Source organism: Arachis ipaensis, chromosome B07, assembly GCF_000816755.2.
Source record: "Arachis ipaensis cultivar K30076 chromosome B07, Araip1.1, whole genome shotgun sequence".
Classification (NCBI taxonomy): domain Eukaryota; kingdom Viridiplantae; phylum Streptophyta; class Magnoliopsida; order Fabales; family Fabaceae; genus Arachis; species Arachis ipaensis.
Window position 1 is genome coordinate 48,652,434 of NC_029791.2, and position 13,963 is coordinate 48,666,396.

Here is a 13,963-nt window from a genome sequence, read left to right on the forward strand (position 1 = left end):
TTTCACATTTTCAGAAAATTCTAACATACTCAATTCTCAAACCAAATGTTTCCAAATTCAACTTTCTCCATACTTAATTTATGAGCACTCTCACTAGTCTAAGCTAACCAAGGATTCAAATTAAGGACATTATTGTTTTCCTCTTAGAGTTAATGATGTGCTAAAGTAAAGAACAAAGGGGTATAATAGGCTCAAAATTAGTTTGCAATGGATAATGAAAAGGTTAAGACCATATGGGTATGTAAGCTCAATGAAACAAAGGCCTCAATCATGTAAGTGTATGCATACATCAAACCATGGAAATATAGAATCAAGCAAGACAAAGATTACAATTTTAGAGAGAAAAACACACATCAAAAATAAACTATTGGTTGATAAAATGCAACCAATCAATTAGGCTAAAAAATCTCACGGGTTTCGTGTGTTCGAGCTCTAGACCATGTTCCAATATAATATTTCTTCAAACAAGTGTAACAAAAAATTTTATTAGTGAAATGCTCTTAAAAAGGTTTCTTGAAAAAGAAAATATTACTTCAACCAAGTGGTAAAATATGCAAAAAAAAAAAAAAAATCAAACAAACATGCAAATGCAACAACTAATCTACAAAGAAAATTTAAACATTGGTGTTGAGACAAGAAAGTACTAACCCATGGAGATCGGTATCGACCTCCCCACACTTAAAGATTGCACTGTCCTCGGTGTATGCTAAGATGTGCAAGTGGACGTGTGGCTTCAACTGATACTTTTCTCTATAGATTGTGTAGATTGACTTGCCTGTCTCCCCATGTAAACGTCTTCCGGTTCTCTTCCGGGTGGCCATCCTGAAAGAAAAAGGGAAGAAGAGTAACCCAGAAATAAAGATAGGAAAATAAATACAGTATGGGTGGATTAATGCCAAATAATAAGGGTCTCAATTACATGGTAGCTACAACATGCAAGTGAGAAAACAATAGAAGCCATGGCATGCCAGTAGTACAAAATGTACAACAATGGGGAAAAGAGTGGGGAAGGAGAGATAATATAAATTCATGTCAATGCAAAAGTAATACAGATATAAAAGATTGGCATTGATTTAAATAATATTACTCAATCAGAATTAAACAAGTCATTAAGCACCAAGAAAATACCAGAAAAGATGTAACAGTTGAATAAGAACATTTGAACACCAATGGTAAAATAATAAATTTAGAAAAATAAAAATATGCAATGAATGAAAGTATGCAAATAAATAAAATAAAATAAAAGATAAGAAGAATGAGAAGGGAAAGAAATAAAGTAAGAAAGAAAGAAGAAAGAAGAAAAGATAGAAGAAATTAGGATTAGAGAAGAAAAGATAAGAAAATTGGCACTAATCTGGATAAGTTGTGTGACGCTGGCGACGCGGTCGCGTGGGTGACGCGGTCGCGTGGTGCGCAATAAGGTCAGGCGACGCGGACGCGTGGGGCACGTGATCGCGTGACTTGATTTGTGCTAGTGGCGCAAGTGCAGCCTCGCGGTCGTACAACTCTCTGTTCGAAACTTGGTATTGCCAAAATCTAGGGTGACGCGGTCGCGTGGTCGACGCGATCGCGTGGTCGACGCGATCGCGTGAGTGGCCATCATGGGGATATGACGTGGACTCGTGAGCCATGCGTCCGCGTGGTAAGGCATGTGCGGTCAGCACCAGTCCAGCACCACTCTCGCACAACTTTCGGTCGTGCACCCTTCGTACGTCGATTTCCAGGTCACGCGGCCGCGTGAGTGACGCGGTCGCGTGGGAGCCATTTTTCCCACATGATGCGGACGCGTCAGCGATGCTGCCGCGTCACTTGCGTGCTTCTCTTTTTTTTTTTTAACTGAAAAGATGCAAAATGCAGTGTTAATATGAATGTGATGCAAAATACAGTGTTAATATGAATGTGATGCAAAACTCCAGGTTCAATATAATAAAATAAAATAAAACTCGAAAACAAATAAAACTAACTAAAAATGAAAAAGAAACTTTACACCAACCTTTGCGTTTAAACTTAAAGCTTCCAACCATAATGAACCTTGCAGGACAGTTCTTACCACTGGCCATCTTCCTCTTACTCTTAATGCCACAAAGAGGTCTAAGTTGACCATCCGTCTCCAGTAGCCCGTATTCAAGTGGAATTAGAAAGCTAAGGGATATGAATTTTACCCACTTGAATGTTGTGAAGGATGATGGCAACTTAGGGGGAGGAGTCTCCAATAACTTTGGCAAGGTGATTTCAAGCTCATTTCCCTTGTGCTCTTTGACAACTTCCACTTCTTTGCAAGCTTCTTCAATTTCAACCTCTTCCTCTTGGCAGCTTTCTTCCAATTCAATCTCTTCTTCATTACTTACCAAGGGCATGGGAGGCTGTGCTTTTTCTTCTTTACTCTCCATCTCTTGACCAACCTCTTCCAAGTCTTCAACTATGATATGCCTTGGAGGTTGTACACCCTCCTCAACATCAAATGCAACCGTCTTGGAAGGAGGTTCTATGTCTTGACTTTCCCATGGAGGTTCAGCATCTCCTAAGTCTTCAACCACTTCTTCCTCTGCAACTATTATGGCTTCCTCCACTTGTTCCAATACAAAGCCATGTTCCTCATTGTCTACCGAAGTTTCTAGTGTCTCCTTCATGCTTTGCTCTTCTTTTGATTCTCCATATGTAGCCATGGGAGTTCTTTGAGTGCTCAGATATTGGGAAGCTATTATATTTACTAACTCGCCGAAGGCGGCCGCGAAATTTTGCACACTCTTATTCATCCTTTCTTGCCTTTGAAGAATAACACGAAGTCTGTCATCCATTAGAGGTTGGGGTGGATATGAGGATTCATTGGTTGGGAGAGACGGTTCATAATAGAAAAGTGGTTCATCTTGATAATGATATGGAGATGGTGAATACCAAAGTGGTGGTTCATGAGAGTAGTTGTGTTGGAAAGGTGGTGGTTCTGTGTATGGTTCATTTGGCTCATAAGGTGGTTGGTATGGTGGATACGGGTTAGGGTCATATGGTGGTGTTTGGTGAAAAGGGACTTGTGAGTATGGTGGTCTAAAGTCATGTTGAGGAGAGGGTTTATAGGCATATGGTGGTGGTTGTTGATAGTCCATTGGGGGTGGTTGTTGCCATAAGGGTTGATTAAATCCTTGTGGCTCCTCCCATCTTTGATTGTTCCAACCTTGATGCCTGTTCTCATTGTAATTTCTTCTTCCTGCAACATAATTGTAACCAGACTCATAGCCAAAGGGGTGAGAGTTCATAGTAACAAAAAATAAATAAAAATTAAAAATAAAAATAATTTTAAATTAAAAGGTTATTTAAATTTTGAATTTAAAAATTAAATTTTGAAATTTGAAAATTAAATTTTTGAAATTTGAATTTTTGAATTTTAAATTTTTGAAATTTGAATTTTAAAATTTGAAAAATTTTTTAAATTTGAATTTTGAAAATTTTTAAGTTTGAATTTTGAAATTTGATTTTTTTTTAATTTTGAATTTTTGAATTTAATAAAGAAAGAGAAAAACAATAAAATGATAATAAACTTAAAAATTTTTAGATCAAAACGAAGAAAACAACTAAGAACAACTTGAAGGTCAAGATGAACACGAACAACAACTTGAAGATCAAGATGAACACCAAGAAAAAAATTTTTGAAAATTTTTAATAACTAAATAAAAATCAATAACCTCTTAATTTACGAAAAAGCAAAAATAAAAACAAAAATAAAAACAAATAAACAAATAAAAAGCAAATATTTACAATAACCAATAATAAGGCACACGTTTGCAATTCTTCGGCAACAGCGCCATTTTGACGTTAGGATTTTTGCCAGTAAAGAATTTCATAAAAACAGTCGCGTTGTAGATATAGTCTCTAAACCGACAGAAATCCCTTCGTACAAACGTTTTGGTTATCACAAGTAACAAACCCCTTTAAAATTGATAACCGAGTATTTAAGCATCGGGTCGTCTTCTCAAGGAATTGCAGGGAAGTATGTTCTTATTATTGGTTATGAAGATTGTAAATTGGGGGTTTTGGAAGTAAGGAGGGAATATGTTATATGACAAGTAAAATAAAATAATAATAATAAAATCTCTTGGCAAGGTATGAGAAATTGGAAGTCCAGACTTAGTTATCCTTATCAATAATAATGAAAGTTGAATCTTAATTCCACTTAGTTGACCTTTACTAAAGCAAAGGAAAGTCAAGGGACAAATTGGTTTGATCTTCGAATCCTATTTATTTTCTAAGAAAAGATTGGGATTATTGAAGTGAACCTCTCTCTCTAAAACTACATCTACTCCTAAAATTGTGAATGTGAAAAGCCTCCTCATCAATGGATGCATTCTCCCACTTTATAACCTCTAATCTGTGTTTTCTGGGCCGCAAACTGGGTCGAAAACAGCCCAGAAATCGCTGCAGAAGAAATCTGCCACGCTGGTTTTTCGTCACTGCGACGCGGCCGCATGGAGCACGCGGTCGCGTCGCCTAGCGTCAGGGCAACTATGGCATATTATATATCAAATCGAAGCCCCGGACGTTAGCTTTCCAACGCAACTGGAACCACATCATTTGAATCTCTGTAGCTAAAGTTATTGTTGTTTGAGTGCAAAGAGGTCAGGCTGGACAGCTTAGCAATTTCTCCAACTTCTTGTATTCCTTCCATTTTTGCATGCTTCCTTTCCATCCTCCAAGCCATTCCTGTCCTGTAATCTCTGAAAACACTTAACACACATATCAAGGCATCTAATGGTAATAAGAGAGGATTAAACATAGGAAATTTAAGGCCAAAGAAGCATGTTTTCAATCAAAGCACATAATTAGGAAGGCAAATGTAAAACCATGCAAATCATATGAATAAGTGGGTGAAAAGCTGATAAAAACTACCCAAATGAGCACAAGATAAACCATGAAATAGTGGTTTATCACATGTCTATCCCTAGTGCAGGTAATGAGCTCATATGTCGGTTTCGTCCCGCTCCCAACGTAACTCAGCAACCTTTGTCTAAGTTTGGTTTCCATTGTCATAACCTCTGTAAGCAAGCTCTATCTTACAGGTGCGACTCTCTTGAGCCGATGTATGCAAACATAACCTCTGTAAGCAATCTCTATCTTACAGGTGACGCTCTCTCTGGCCAATGTATATATCCATAACCTCTGTAAGCAACCTCTGTCTTATAGGTGCGACCATCCCCTGGATTTACCAATGTATCTCTGGAAGCAAATCTCGGTGGACTCACCACCATATCTCTGCTCGTTTTCAGCAGTTACATAATCATCTCAGCTCGTTCTCAAGGGCAAACAATACTTCTACTTATCCCCTTTTCGTTTTGTTCTTTCTTTCATTTCTTTTAATCTTTGCTCTCTGCTCTTCTGTGGTAGAGGTTTCTTTAATATTTTTCTTTCCTTTCCTTGTCTCTCTTCTTTTTTCTTTCTTATCGTTCATAATATAAATCATCCTCATATTATTCCCTCTTCTTTCTCTAAGTGTCTTATGAAGAATGAATCATGAGATCCTTAGCTTAGATTTTCCTTTCTAAAACTTTTAGAAGAACTTGTCTATTTACCACTCTTTATTTTATTTTTCATAATACATACAATAATATTCTTATAAAATAATATCTTGATAAATAAAAATTTGTAATAATAATTTACTCTAATGTAAATGAGTAATTTTAAACAAATATTTAAAATAATATTTATAATACTCTTAAAACTTAGTTTATAAAACCTTGTTTTCAAACTTTTATTAGTTACTTTCTAAACTACGAATTCTTTAATATTTTATTTTTCACTTTAATATTTTATAAAATTATATTTAAACCTTTACTTTATTTCATATTTATATAAATAACTCTGAACTTTTACAAAATATCCGTTTTACCCTGAACTTTATTTATTACCCAAAATACCCGAAAAACTTATATAATTATAATATTAAACTCAATCTTTTTCATAAAAATACAAGTATATTTTCTCAAAATAATTCTTCTTAGCTGATTCTTCTCTTTACCAAGAATCGAAACCCTTCTTATTTTCTTTTTAAAATACACATTTAAATCTTAATCCGTTTTTTATTTTTACGGTTACCGATTTTTCACAACTTTTAATTTAATTCCTCGGCCATTAAACCTCACCCATTTTATCCAAAAACTAACACAATGACAGTCCCAAATCAGCCTTATTATCACAGTTTGGGCAGCACAAACATGACCAAATCACAAGCTTAATCACATATAACAATATAACAAAATTCAATATAAAGTCAATCAAACTCCATCAATAATCAATCACAACAACCGTTCACTTATCCAACACAAATTTAATTGGTGAGAATTTATTGAAATCCTACCCCCGTACGAAATCAAAACAACGGAATCTCCAGAAAAACTTTCTGACCGAGCTGCTGAATAAGAAAATATTAGAAATCATTTGTGCCTTCGAGAACTCCAATTGACCAAATTCAAGGCGAAGGAGAACTACGTCACCTTCAGCTTCCACTGAACAAAAGTTATGCCAACACAAAAAAGAGGAAGATACGACCATTTTTATCGAATTAAATTTTTTATTGAAGTTATAGATCTCAAGAAATTGAGGTTGGAAGCACTAACGTCATAAAGGTTCTCACTCTCCTCTCTCTCGGTTCTCTTTCTTTTTTTTTTTCTTCCTTATGGCATTAAAAATGAATGAATGATGATGATTAAATGAGTTTTGATGAAGTGAATGTGTGTTGTCAAGGTTATATATATATCCATATACATATTAAAGCCACGCTTTTGGCTTTTCTTATCTTTACTATGTATATATATAATGAATATATACAATGGCATATATGTATAATAATGGCCTTCGGCCACTTTCTTTTCCTTCTTTTTTTTTTTGAATAATAATAATAATAATAATAAATTTAATTTTTGTTTTATCAAATTATTTTTTGATAAATAATATAATAACTCATAAATAACTAATTATTTAAATTTTAAAAATTTGCGGTGTTACATTCTACCCCACTTATAAAAATTTTCGTCCTCGAAAATTGATACATTAAAATAAGTTCGAACTCTACAAAAAGGAGACTAAATTCAAGAAAAGAATACAAGCAACATCAAGGATGAACACTCGAAAGAATGCAAGTGAACAGATCAGATCACAATCAAGCAAAGATATGCATGAACGATAAGGTGTGGTTGAAAGAAACATTCAAATCACATTTTAAGGACGGAATCCGAAACAAAGAATTTCAATGAAAACAATGAAAGAAGAGAGGGTACCATGTCTCACAGCACGAATAAAGAGTATACGTCAAAACGAATCCTTAAAACGTAACTTTTAACGTTCTCAAACCCATGATTTGCATAACCTATTATTTCTATTTCGTGTATGATAATCCATTAGTGTCTCCTTATACACAAATCATCAATATTAAATTGGCTAGACCTAATACCATGAGAAATGTAACGGTTGACTAACAGCATTAATCAATAGATAGTCATACATCTAAAACTCAAACTCTTGTCATTAAGACAAGTCTTACCGCATGACAGACACTCAGAGTATGCAGTGAAGCATAGTCAGTACATTCCCAAGGCTCTAATAGGAACAAACTGTAACACCCTAACTTTTAGTACCTCATGATCGTACTAAAAGCCTAGGCGTTACTTACCTTTAAATCTTTTTATTCAATACTATCTTTATTTAATATCAAGCCTTCCTGAGTACGAACCAAAATTTTAATTAAGAAAACAAAAGGGGACTTTATTTTAAATCACTTAATCACAAAAGTAGATATATTCACATAACTTTATATACATAGACTTATTTCAAGATCCTCAAACACAATTCATACCCCTCTAAAAACTAAAAAAATAAATGACGAGGGAAAAATAAAATCAAACAACTCAACTTGTAAATAGAATCTTCTATGTTTTTGTAGTTCCACACTAAGCCTTCGCACCTGTAGTTGAAAAGGGTGGAAATTGGGGGTAAGAACTGGGGAGTTCTTAGTAGGGTCGGGGTATATAGTTATATCCATTTTATATATACTTGGTCAACAACAACAGTCAATAAAGTACGAGCCAATTCAACAATTATAGAATACAAAACCCAATTACAAGCACACACAATCATAGAAAACACACTCACAAACAAATATACACAAACAAGTATGATGCATGTCTATCCCTAGTACAAGTAATGAGCTCATCTGTAGGTTTCGACTCGCTCCCGATGAAACTTAGCAACCTTTGTCTGAGTTTAGTTTCCATTGTCAAAACCTCTGTAAGCAACCTCTGTCTTACAGGTGCGACTCTCTTGAGCTGATGTATGCAAACATAACCTCTATAAGCAATCTCTGTCTTACAGGTGAGGCTCTCTTTGGCCAATGTATGTATCGATAACCTCTGTAAGCAACCTCTGTTTTACAGGTGCGACCATCCCCTGGATTGGCCAATGTATCTCTGGAAGCAAATCTCGGTGGACTCACCACCATATTTCTACTTGTTTTCAGCAAGTACATAATCATCTCATCTCGTTCTCAAGGTCAAACAATACTTCTACGTATCCCCTTTTCGTTTCATTCTTTCTTTCGTTTCTTTTAATCTTTCCTCTCTGCTCTTCTGTAGCAGAGGTTTCTTTAATATTTTCCTTTCCTTTCTTTGACTCTCTTCTTCTTTCTTTCTTATTGTTCATAATATATATCATCCTCACATTATTCCCTCGCCTTTCTCTAAGTGTCTTATGAAGAGGGGATCATGAGATCCTTAGCTTAGATTTGTCTTTCTAAAACTTTTAGAAAAACTTGTCTGTTTACCACTCTTTATTTTATTTTCATAATACATACAATAATATTATTATAAAATAATATCTTGATAAATAAAAATTTGTAATAATAATTTACTCTAATGTAAATGAGAAATTTTAAATAAATATTTAAAATAATATTTATAATATTCTTAAAACTTATTTTATAAAACCTTATTTTCAAATTTTTATTAATTACTTTCTAAACCACGAATTCTTTAATATTTTATTTTTGACTTCAATATTTTATAAAATTATATTTAAACCTTCCCTTTGTTTCATATTTATATGAATAACCCTGAGCTTTTATAAAATACACGTTTTACCCTGAACTTTATTTATTACCCAAAATACCTGAAAAACTTATATAATTATAATATTAAACTCAATCTTTTCATAAAAATACAAGTATATTTCCTCAAAAATAATTCTTCTTGGCTGATTCTTCTCTTTACCAAGAACCAAAACCTTCCTTTTTTTTTTAAATATACATTTAAATCTTAATCCGTTTTTGAGTTTTTCGGTTACTGATTTTTCACAGCTTTTAGTTTAATTCCTCGGCTATTAAACCTCGCCTATTTCATCCAAAAACTAACACAATGACAGCCCCAAATTAGTCTCATTATCACAGTTTTGGCAGCACAAATATGGCCAAATCAGAAGTTTAATCACATATAACAATATAAAAAAATTCAATATAAAGTCAATCAAACTCCATCAATAATCAATCACAACAATCATTCACTTATCCAACACAAATTTAATTGGTGAGAATTTATCAAAACCCTACCTCCGTACGAAATCAAAACAACGGAAGCTTCAGAGAAGCTTTCTGACCGAACTGATGAAGAAGAAAACGTCAAAAATCATCTGTGCCTCCGAGAACTCTAATTGGCCGAACTCAAGGAGAATGGGAGCTGTGTCACCGTCATCTTCCGTCGAACAAAAACTACACCAACATGAAGAGGAGAAAGATACGAACACTTTTATCGGATTAGATTTTTTATTGGAGTTATGGATCTTAAGAAATCGAGGTTGGAAGCACCACGGTCATGAAGGTTCTCACGCTCCTTGATGCCAAGGCATCATAGGCTAGTTTCACTAGCATTTTTCTGTTAGTTTTAGTTGTTTTATGCATTTTCTTGAGCTTAAAGTAACCAAAAATGGTTAAATGAAGAACAAAGCAATGTGTGTGTGTTGTCAAGGTTATATATATCCATATATATGTATTAAAGCCATGTTTTTGGCTTTTCCTATCTTTACTATGTATATATATAATGAGGTGATTGCTCTCATACCCCAACATTTGTGCTAAAACTCATACCCTGTATATGTGGACCAATATAATATAGACATGTGGCATCATTAATCCTAATCAATTAATAATTAAATAATTTTAAAATCTTAAAATTTAATGTATTTTAAAAGTATATTAAATATTATTTGTATACAAATACAAATACGTATATACTTTAATCATATATGATTAACTATGGTTAAATATTTTTGTTAATTAAAATTAAAATAAAATTAAAATAAATAATCCTCATCACGCTATCTGCAACTACTTGTAGTTGTGACCAACACTCAATGGGGTTATTCTATCTCTTCTTCTCCTTCTCCTAATTTCTATAGTCTCCACCGTCCCTGTGAATTTCTGTCAGTTTTTGTTTCCATTCATTCTAAGTTTCACTTAATTTGGGAATTTTATCCAAAATCAGGGCTGAACAAAACACCTCTCCCCTTTCCCATCAGTCTTCTCTTCCTACCAAAACACCCACTGGCTGAACACTCAACCCTTCATATCTGAACCTCTCCACCATCGCCGTTCACCGCCGCTCACCGACACTGCCAGATCCCTTCTATCTCACAGGCGTTCATCTATCTCCATCTCCATCACCCATCGTTAGCCTCCGTGACCACGATTACAGCGCCCCCTCTTTCCGCCTCCAACAGCAGTGTTGCCCCTGTCTCTCACGTTCTGAGCCTCCGTGACTCCTGTGTTCGCCGCCTCTGATCCACCAGCGTAGCGGCGTTCTCCATCACCGCACCCCTGACATTAGGTTAGGTATTCATCCTCTGTTTAAATAATAAATTTCATTTTTTTGGTTATGGGATTGTTTCGATGCTTGCATGTTCAAACGGTGAATTTCATTTTTATTGATTTCTTTATGAAACAAATTTGCTGCCATGGATACAATTTTTCGAGCTGTATATCTACTATATAGATTGATCAATTAGATTAATTGCACTATATGTTATGATTGATTCTGGAATCTGAAGTAATTAATCACGAATTATGTTTTTAGTTGTTGAGCCAATATAAGTTCACTGTTTAATCATAAAATTGCTATTTGGAGTCTTCTTTAATTATCACCCCAAATTATAGAAGAAACAATAAATGATTGGTTGTGTGTATACCAATTCTATGAAGAGCATTTGTATTTGTCAAACAGGTTGCTGATTACTTTTTGTTCCTTGAAGTAGTCTTCGTATTTCTCATCCATTCATATTTTAAGATTTTAGTTAACAATGAGAATTAAAACATTATTCACAATAAATTATTATCAATTTAACAGATTAAAGTTTTAGAAAGAAAAGAATGAAGAAAAGGAAGACAAGAAAAATTTAAAAAGAGCGAATTTAATATTTAATTTTCTCTTGAATGCAGCTGAGTTATGTTTAAAGTTTTGGAATTCGACCTATCATGAAGCTCGGTTAAGCTTTTTTTTTAATTTTTGTTTGGAGTTTCGGAACTTAACAAATCATGGCTGTCTAGTTTAATTTATTTTTTTTTTGTGTTTGAAGGCAGTTTCATCATTTCTATTTTTAATTTGTTTTTCTTGTCTAATTTAGTTTGGTTGTGTTTGTCTTTCTTCTCTCATGTCTATAGGTATTTAAAAAGTTTCATGTTCATTTTAAGTGGTATGTCTTTTCTGATTATCATGAGTTGTGCAGAGATGTTATTGGTTTCAATTCATCACATTTTCATTGCCAATCTACAAATTACACCCAAATAAAAAGGAGAGAGTTAGCTGGTTTCACTTTTAGTCGCCCAAAATTGTCTCATTTTTGTGAATTAGCCTGTATGTAAAATGGAAGAAGCTGGAGAAAGAGAAGAGGTTGGGGATCAACTATTTTTTTGTAACGTATTTAAATGAGCAATATTTGAAGTTATTTACTTTTAAAACTAATTAGTAACGTATTATTTATTTATTGTCATCATTATTATTAAGCACAATGGTAAAGTAAAATATTATCTTATTTAAGAATTTTTTTAAATAAGGTTGGAAAGTTAAATTGTATATTATTTACTTGAATAATAATGCTAATAGTCAACAAATATTTTTAATATACGTGTAATTACTAATAAATATTTTTTATGTATTTATATTATTTTTTATATTTAATAAAAGAAATTGTCACATAATCTCACCAGTATTACTTTTTTGAAATCATTCTTTTAAAAAAATATTCTAGAAACAAATAAATGATTTATGTTTTAAAATTTGAATTGAACTTGATTACTATTATATTAATTACTGTCATCATTCAAGTATAAAAACAATAAGTTAAATTAATGTAGTAACGTATTAATAATCATACAAATAAATAATCATTATTTAACATTTATTCTCACCATTCAAGTATAAATTAGTAACGTATTAATAATTTATTAAGATATGCCTAAAGACAATAAATTAAATTATAGTATCTTTAAATGAAAATACCGAAATAGTTTTTTTCCAAAATCAAAAAATTATAACGACACTAATTTGGGGCATAAAAACAATGGCTTCAATTGTATTATGCCACTAAATATGCATAGATCATAACTTGAAAAAAGTGTGGGTAAATTTAAAAAATTTTAATATTTACATGCTTATCTAACTCATCATAAAATTGAATTTGTACACATATTAAAAAATCATTAATTCAATTGAATGCATTCATGCATGAATCCATCATGATTTTAAGTCATTAATTGAATTGAATTCATTCAAGGCATAAATCCATCATGAAATTAAAATGTACATGTATTAATAAGTCATGACTGATGAAAAGTAATACTCAAATTAAGCATTTAGTTTTTGAAAAAATATTTATTAAAACCTTGTAAAATATAAAAGTAAGGAAACTTGTATCTCAAATTCCAAAAACGGATATTAAAAACTACATATAAGGATCTCAACAATTCTACCACATTGTTCCAAAAAAAAAATTAAACTCAAATAAAATTACTTTTTAACTAAATTCTTATTTTTCTCTTCAATCTTCTTGTAGTTCTTTTCTGCAGCTTTCAAAATGACTCCTTGTTTTGTATTGTATGGTTTAATAACCAAATCAAGAGCAATGTGCATTCTTGTTGTGTCGTCAATCTAAAATTGAAATAAAAAATAATAAGTAACAAATCATGAATTTAAAACTAAGTAATAATTATTAAATAATATTAAAGTGTGCGTACCTTGATGGAATAATTGTCATTTTTAGCACAATCTTTCATTCAAGTTGCTACCCAAATTTCACAATCATTACTATTTTAATAGTGTAGAAAAAAAATACATATAAAAAAGTATACTACATATTATTAAGAGAAATAAAATAGAGATAAGATTAGATCATTACGAGCCAATTTTTTGTTCTCCTGTTTCTATATGCTTTGGATCAGCGAAACGAGAAACTTTAGGCCTAACAGTGATTTCAAGATCATAAAATGAGTCATCTTGAAGCATCTCTTCAATGTACATAGCCTGTTAATTGGTTAAGTTAAATTAGTTAAACACTACTCCTATACAAAAACTTACATATGAATCATAGATGTTAACGTTATAGATTTAAATAATTACCAGCTTCCTAATATTAAAATCTTTTTTTCTCCATTTTTTCATAGTTTGGCTTAGAGTCCAACCAAATTATCTGACATTCGTGCATATCGAACACAACAAGATACCAATGGATGTTGTCTTCATTGACAGGCACAAATATCTAAATATAAAATCAAATTAAATAAATTTTAATAAAAGTAAGTATTGAATATTGAGGTTATATTTAGTTTAAGTTAAAGTATTTTTACCTTATGAAGAATTTCTACCTTTTTCATAAAAGATTTTTGATACTGTACTATCATTTTGGAAGGAGGATTTTTTTCTATGAGTGCAAGTTTCTAAAGAAA

General features: G+C 32.4%; 1 long non-coding RNA gene across 1 annotated transcript in view; it reads left to right on the forward strand.

Annotated features, from left to right (window-relative positions):
• The window catches only part of LOC110264607, a 16,323-nt gene extending 4,339 nt beyond the window's left edge, over window positions 1–11,984 (forward strand). Inside the window, exons 2-3 of the long non-coding RNA XR_002350783.1 lie at window positions 10,426–10,853; window positions 11,749–11,984. This is a non-coding gene — a long non-coding RNA (uncharacterized LOC110264607). The remainder of the gene's footprint in view (window positions 1–10,425; window positions 10,854–11,748) is intronic.